Genomic DNA, 8,187 nt, shown 5'->3' on the forward strand with positions numbered 1-8,187 from the left:
AGGTTGTGCAAAATCAACCTAATGTTGGTGGGAACGATGAGTTCTGACATTTGGGGAAGTTCCAGAGGAACAATCTGCCTACTTTCAAGGGTAGGTACGACCCTAATGGAGCATAGACTTGGCTCAGGGAGATTGAGAGGATTTTTAGAGTGATGGATTATTCTGAAGCACAGAAGGTGCGATTCGGTATGTATATGTTAGCGGAGGAAGCTGATGACTGGTGGATCAACACTCGTTAGGTGTTGGATGTTGCAGCTGAAGTTGTAACTTGGACTGTGTTCCGCAGTGAATTTATGAGAAAATACTTTCCTGAGGATGTTCGTAGGAAGAAGGAGATTGAGTTTCTGGAGATGAAGTAGGGTAACTTGTCGGTTATTGAGTATGCTTCTAGATATGTGGAACTTGCTAAGTTCTACCCTTATACAATGAGGTGACTGCTGAGTTCTTGAAGTGTATCAAATTCGCGAATGGTTTGCATACTGAAATTAAGCAGGAAATTGGATACCAACAAATCAGGAGGTTTCTAGAGTTGGTAAATAGCTGTAGAATTTATGAGGATGATAGTAAGGCTCGATCGGCTCACTACAAGGGGCTGAGTGAGTGAAGAGGAAAGCAAAATATGAACTGTGGGAAGCCATATATTGCTTTAGCTAATAAAGGTAAATAGAGTGATGCTGATGGTAAGAGGTGAAGTGGGAAAGGTGCTCCTACTCCTCTTAAGTGCTATAGGTGCGGCGAGTTGGGTCATCGTGTCAGTGAATGCAAGAGTGATGTGAAGAAGTGTTACAAGTGTGGGAAGTTAGGACATCTGATTGCTGATTGCAAAGAGAATGTGGTGACTTGCTACAACTATGGTGAACTAGGACATATCAACACTCATTGTGCAAAGCCTAAGCAAGCTTCAACTGGAGGAAAGATGTTCGCCCTGACGGGGACTCAGACTTCTAGTGATGACAGGTTGATCAGAGGTATATGTTATAAAACATCGACTTCCAATATTGATTAGAAAACTCACGACTCAAATGTTCTTTCATATTTTCAAAGTAGTTTTGAATCATTCTTGAACACTTGCAAACGATTTTCATCTTCTCTTTCCAATAAGCATACCATTATCCATTAAATGATGTGACGATTAGTCTTATAATAGAAGTTAGACTAGGATACTACTTTTTGCAAAAGGAACGGGAGGGGGTTGGCTGGATTATGTTATTTTAAAAAAAACTTTTCGGAAAAGGTTAATTTTAAGAAGAGAGTAGAATCCAATATTAGGCAGTAAAAAAGAAAGAGCATAAATTAAAGAGATATAGTTAGAGAGACCACACCAAAAATTATACTAGTCAAGCCTTAAACCACGCGACCTACTCTAGTACCAGCGTATTTCCTTTTGAGTTTTTTGCTATCAATAACTTGAGCTTTTACTCAGGTTCATCTCAACAACCTTCCTTACATCAAGTTTTTAGCAGTTTTAGCTTATAACCTTCTAGTAAATTAAAAATTCACAATAGAACTAAGATTTTGAATAAACATTAAGCACAACAACAAATTACACAACTCTTAAAGTAAGCTTTTCACTATCTCAATACTTAGACAATGTGTAGTGAATACAAGCGTGTTTGGAAGGAGAATGAGTGATATTAGAGAGTATATAGTTCAGAAAATCCATGCTTTTGAAGTGAGCACAAAAACCTATATGTATGGATCTTTTTAGCCAAAAAAAAGTACAACCCATGGCCCTGAATGCTCTCTAAATGATTAGGCGCCTCCACTAATCAACTATACTTAGCCAAAATAGGAAATCCTAATCCAGGTTTTCTCTTTAATCGATTAATGAATTCCTAATCAATTAGGCGGTAAAATTTGTCTTTAATCGATTAGTAGAAGGCTTTAATAGATTAAATAACAAGTTTTTGTTTCCTAATTGGTCATAATTACTTCTTAATCAATTAAGACCTTTCCATGATTGATTTTTTATAAGAAATATGAATTAGATAAAGAGTTTGAATACATTTTAGTGCGTGTGTGCATCGCCTTAGTACTTCAATACTTACTCTTACTTATTTTACATACTATTGATAAAAGGACTGAAAGACTTAAGCTCGAGATTAGGCAAACTTTTACATCTTTAGTTATGAACTTTGACGATGTTCTTAACCATTGATTTCCTTTAGGCAAATACCAAAATCTTATCGCTGTTTGATTTAATTGAATCTTTTTCTTTGTTGATGATTCTTATGATAGTTTTTTCTTATTCTCTTTGTCACCGTTAATACTGAAGGAGAATAGCGATCCAAAACACAACGGAAATTAAAAATTTCTCCTTTAGCGATCCTTACAAATGGGCATGATCAGTGATAGAATCATTACCGCTTGTGGCGATTGAAACCTTTGATGCAGATCTAAGGAGTGATCACGGACGTTGAATGGTGACAACGCCTCTACTCAGTCCACATGAACATATTCCTTCAATCGTAGTGGTAGCTGCTACGAATGAAGGCTTTGAGTGTGTGTGTGTATGTGTGTGTGTGTGTGTGTATGTGTATGTGTGTGTGTGTGTGTGTGTGTGTGAGTGAGTGAGTGAGAGAGAGAGAGAGAGAGAGAGAGAGAGAGAGAGAGAGAGAGAGAGAGAGAGAGAGAGAGAGAGAGAGAGAGAGAGAGAGAGAGAGAGAGAGAGAGAGAAACAAAATTTCTTCTAATCCAACGCTTATGCACAAGGGTTCTATTTATAGAACCACTTGTGTGGGCTGCTGATGACATTGAAATTCACCGTATTTTCGACTCCGATTTCGCATGCATTTTAGTAGTTTTATTGTCATTTTGTTGTGTTATTACTATGTTTCTCTTTGTTTTCAGGTTTTTACTTTAATCGGAGCCCCGATTGAGAAAAGGAGTGAAAAAGAGCTAAAAACCCTAAAATTCAGCATTTTGTACTTGTGGCTCCCACTGTGGTTGCGCCATAGACCCTGCCATGACGTGTACTAGCTCAACTTCCCTCAACTGCCACGTTTCCCACTACTTCCACTAAGGCTCCATAGATTGGCATTGTGGCGGGCGCCACAAGAGGAAAAGTTTTCCCTCCCAAATTCAAACTGAAGGGCATCCTTGTCATTTCCATCATTTTACTTGCTTATAAATAGAAACTCGAATTCACTTGTTTAATCATCCAAACTTAGAGCAGAGGAAAATTTAGAGCAAACTTTATTTCACTTAGGCATATATTCAGTATTTTAAAGTGGTAATCGCTTCGCATTGGGGTGTTACCACAATTGTGTAATCGAGTTTTGTGATCGAGTCTGTAATCGAGTTTGGAGCACTTTGGAAGGAAGTTAATCCTGCCGCCATTTTCATTTCCGCTTTGCATTTTATTCAACCCTCCGATTGGAGCAGGTTTTTATTACTTCGCCTTTACTTTATTTATTTCCCGCACTTGCTTTATTTTATTTATTTCCCGCACTGTCTTTACTTTATTTATTTCCCGCACTGTCTTTACTTTATTTATTTCCCGCACTCGCTTTACTTTATTTATTTCCCGCACTCGCTTTACTTTATTTATTTTCTGCACTCGCTTTACTTTATTTATTTTCCGCACTCGCACTACTTTTATTTATTTTCCGCACTCACACTACTTTTATTTAATTTCCGCACTCACACTACTTTTATTTAATATAAATGCACCTTTACTTTACCATGTCTAACTAAATCTATAAGGTTAGAATGTAAGGATCGTAATTGAACCAATAATCCGTACAATTGTTCGTAGAAACACTTAAGGGCTATTTTAACTTTCAACTTAAGTTTTCCCGCACTTAATTTCTGTTGGGTAAGATCGAAAGCCGTCCAACGTCTATTTAAACTTAATTGTTTTTAACTATTTCAAAAACAGCGAAAGCGCTTTATTTGGTTCATTAGGAGTTTTTAACTTAAGAAGAAAATAGATTTTAAAACTATTTTCGGACGCGTTTATAAGTTTAGGGTCTGGTTCGTGAGAACCTCTTTTGGTTAAGAAATCCAAGTTAAAATACTTTTCAACTTAGTCAAGATACTATATTTCTTAAAAATAGATTTACTACTCTAACGTAATGTGCGCCTTTTTATAAGTGACAATAAGAGGGGTTGATTAGGGAGTACAACTCGGTTCTGAATACGCGAAAGCGACAGTTCCTGTTAAGTTAGTTCTTTTCAAAGTAGGAAACACTGCCCATAAGTAGTTCTATTAGCAAGTACTTGGATTGTTAATTGATTATGTGAATTACATTCGAGCCTGTCTTTATTAATTGAACTTTATTCAACACTTTACTTTTCATTGCACACTCTAAAAACCCCTATTTTGATTACCTTTGATAAACACCATAACAATAGATAACGATAGATTGACACTTGGTCTCTGTGGATTCGACAATCTTTTATATTACTCTGACGCGTTCGTATACTTGCGAAAAGCACGCATCAAGTTTTTGGCGCCGTTGCCGGGGACCAATTTCGTCAAATTTCATTACCCTGTTGTTATATCGTTTAGACTTAGGTTATTTCCCGCCGGTCAATGCGAAAAGCTCGCAGCACCGGAAGCTTAGTATATCCTCTAGCGGAACCTGAACGTTACGCTCGCACACGTTTATTCTTTCATAGAATTAGGAGAGCTATGGCCGAAGATCAAAACCAAAGACCTCTTAAGGATTTCTCCCAAGCATCCAATGAATAACCTAGTTCTAGTATAGTAAACCCAACCATCCCAGCTAATAATTTCGAACTTAAACCTTCTCTGTTGTAACTAGTGCAATAAAGACAATTCGCAGGTCTCGCTACTGAGAACCCAAACCAACATTTAAAAATCTTTCTCCAATTAGCAGACACTTTTAAAACCAATGGAGCTTCTCCTGAGGCAATCCGTTTAAGATTATTCCCTTTTTCCCTCAGAGATAAAGCCCTATCATGGTTAGATTCCCTTCCACCCAATTCCATTACGACTTGGGATAACCTTAGAAGAGTATTCCTTGCTAGATACTTTCCCCCAAGTAAGACCACCGTTCTTCGAAACCATATAACTAGATTTACCTAAAACCAAGGAGAATCGTTGTTCGAAGCTTGGGAGAGATATAAAGAGTTGTTAAGAGCATGCCCACATCATGGTTTAGAAAATATGTTAATCATTCAAACCTTCTATAATGGACTTCACTATAACACCAAGATGACCATCGACGCTGCCGCAGGCGGTGCGCTGATGAACAAACCTTATCCTGAAGCTAGTGCCCTCATCGAAGATATGGCTCAAAACCATCAATCATGGGGAGTCGAACGAGCGACAGTTGAGAAGAAGGAAGCCCAAGGAGGAGCGCATTAACTAAGCTCTATAGACATGATGCAAGCTAAAATGGACGCATTAGCCCTTAAGGTCGAGCATATGTGCATAAACCCGAATACTGTAGCCGCAGTTTCGTCGGATTGTGAGATATGTGGAACCAAAGGACACCAATTTGCATAATGCAGTCTATTAAACGAAACCCACTCTGAGCAAGTGAACTACACCCAAGGGAACCCATATTCGAATACTTATAACCCTGGATGGAGGAATCACCCGAACTTCTCCTATAAAAACAATAACCCTATCCAAAATAATGCACCTCCGAGACAACCTAGTTATCAAGCCCCAAGACCAAATCAACCTATGCAACCTGTACCACCAAAGCCGAGCCTTGAGAAAATTATGGAAAATTTTATCACTGCTCAAACCCAACAAAATAAGGAGTTCATGAACCAAAACATTCATGTTAACGAATTAATTACTCAGTTAGGAACCAAGGTTGACCAAATAGTTACTCATACCAAGATGCTTGAAACCCAGATCTCTCAGGTAGCTTTAAACCAAGCCCCTCAGACTACACCTGGAGGACAGTTCCCTGGACAACCTCAACAAAATCCGAGAGGACAAGCCAATGCCATTACCCTACGAAGTGGGAACGCTTATGATGAGCCACCAAACCCAAGATTGAGCGAACCCAAAACTTCTAAGGAATATACCAAACCCCCGGACAAAGCGAAGGAACCAGAGGAATCTGAAAAATAGGAAGGTCTAGGAAAAGTAGAAGAACCTAAAGATAAAACTTACATACCACCCCTGCCATATAAACCACCTATACCATATCTGCAAAGACTCAAACAAACCCAAATCAATAACCAATATCAAACATTTATTAAAGTTATAGAAAAACTTCACGTAGAAATCCCTTTCATAGAAGCCATCACCCAAATACCCTCTTATGCAAAGTTTCTTAAAGACATCCTTACCAACAAACGTAGACTTAACGATCCGAAGCCTTTGGAATGTAATGCTATTTCCGAGAATAAATTAGAAAAAAAAGATAAAGATCCTGGAAATTTCTCCATTCCTGGTCTTTTGGGTAGTCATGTCATCGAAAAAGCTTTTCTAGACTTAGGAGCTAGTGTGAGCTTAATGCCTTTAGCGGTTTGTGAGAGGTTAAACTTAGGAGAATTACAACCCACTAAGATGTCACTTCAGTTAGCCGATAAATCTGTTAAATATCCAATAGGCATTTTAGAAGATGTCCCTGTTAGGATAGGTCATCTATTTATCCCTACTGATTTTGTTGTCATGGACATCAAAGAGGACAATGATATACCAATCCTTCTAGGTAGACCATTCTTATCAACTGCAGGAGCCATAATAGATGTCAAGAGAGGAAAGTTGACCTTTGAGGTAGGTGACGAGAAAATAGAATTTATACTTTCGAAATTTCTTATGGCACCTGTGATGGGAGACGCGTGTTATGCCTTATATATCATTGATGAATGCGTTAGGGAATTAGAACAAGAAGACATTATAAAAACAATTAAGTTACCATCAACTCTCATAATAGAAGATGATGACTTTAAGAAACCCTACATCAATGACAACCTTTACGAATGTTTATCCCTTACCCCAGATCCTATGCCATGCGCTAAGAAACCAACCTTAGAACTTAAGGAACTTCCTAAGAATCTGAGATATGAGTTCCTCGATGAAGAGATGAACCGTCCAGTTATAGTCAGTGCTACCTTGAGCCAAGAGGAAATGAACCAACTTTTAGACATTTTACGAAGATATCCCTCAACCTTAGGATATAATATCTCTGACCTGAAAGGTATAAGCCCATCCGTATGCATGCATCGAATTTCGCTCGAAGAAGATTCAAAACCCTCCAGAGAACATCAGACAAGAATAAACCCTATAATGAGTGATGTTGTTAAAAAGAAAGTTCTTAAGTTACTTGAGGCAGGTATAATCTATCAGATCTCAGATAGTAAGTGGGCGAGCCCTGTACATGTAGTACCTAAAAAGGGAGGCATCACAGTCGTACAAAACGATAAATGCGAACATGTAGCAAAACGGTTAGAAGGAGGATGGCGGATGTGTATAGATTATAGAAAATTAAATAAAGCAACCAGGAAGGATCATTTCCCTTTACCATTTATAGACCAGATGTTGGAGCGTCTAGCTAGTCACTCTTACTTCTGCTATCTAGATGGATACTCTGGATTCTTCCAAATACCTATCCACCCCGAAGATCAAGAAAAAACTACCTTTACATGCCCTTATGGAACTTTTGCCTACAGACGAATGTCATTCGGCCTCTGTAGTGCCCCAGCTACTTTCCAACGCTGCATGATGTCAATCTTTGCAGATTACCTAGATGGTATCATGGAGGTGTTTATGGATGATTTCTCGGTTTGCGGATTTGATTTCCACAATTTCCTTGCTAACCTTGAGAAAATCCTGGAGAGATGCGTGGAGGTGAACCTCGTGCTAAACTGGGAAAAGTGTCATTTCATGGTGACCGAAGGAATTGTTTTAGGACATATAGTTTCCGAAAAAGGTATAGAGGTAGATAGAGCTAAGATAGAAGTTATAGAGAACCTAAAACCCCCTAAAACTATCAGAGAAGTCCGAAGCTTTCTTGGACACGCTGGGTTCTACCGGCGTTTTATCAAGGACTTCTCCAAAATAACTAAACCTTTAACTAGACTTTTAATGAAAGATGCTGAATTTATTTTCGATGAAAAATGTAATGACGCATTTAATCTTTTAAAGCAAGCATTAGTATCTGCACCCATTATGAAACCACCTGATTGGTCAGAACCTTTTGAGATAATGTGCGATGCTAGTGATTATGCGGTTGGAGTCGTTCTAGGACAAAG

At 38.4% G+C, this 8,187-nt stretch overlaps 1 non-coding gene across 1 annotated transcript; it reads right to left on the reverse strand.

Annotated features, from left to right (window-relative positions):
- Window positions 1-5,020: 5,020 nt before the first annotated feature.
- LOC127133338 (small nucleolar RNA R71) lies at window positions 5,021-5,127 on the reverse strand. Its single transcript, XR_007807321.1, has one exon. It is a non-coding gene; the product is annotated as a small nucleolar RNA R71 (small nucleolar RNA).
- Between the last annotated feature and the right edge of the window lie 3,060 nt (window positions 5,128-8,187).

Source organism: Lathyrus oleraceus, chromosome 3 (assembly GCF_024323335.1).
Source record: "Lathyrus oleraceus cultivar Zhongwan6 chromosome 3, CAAS_Psat_ZW6_1.0, whole genome shotgun sequence".
Lineage (NCBI taxonomy): Eukaryota > Viridiplantae > Streptophyta > Magnoliopsida > Fabales > Fabaceae > Lathyrus > Lathyrus oleraceus.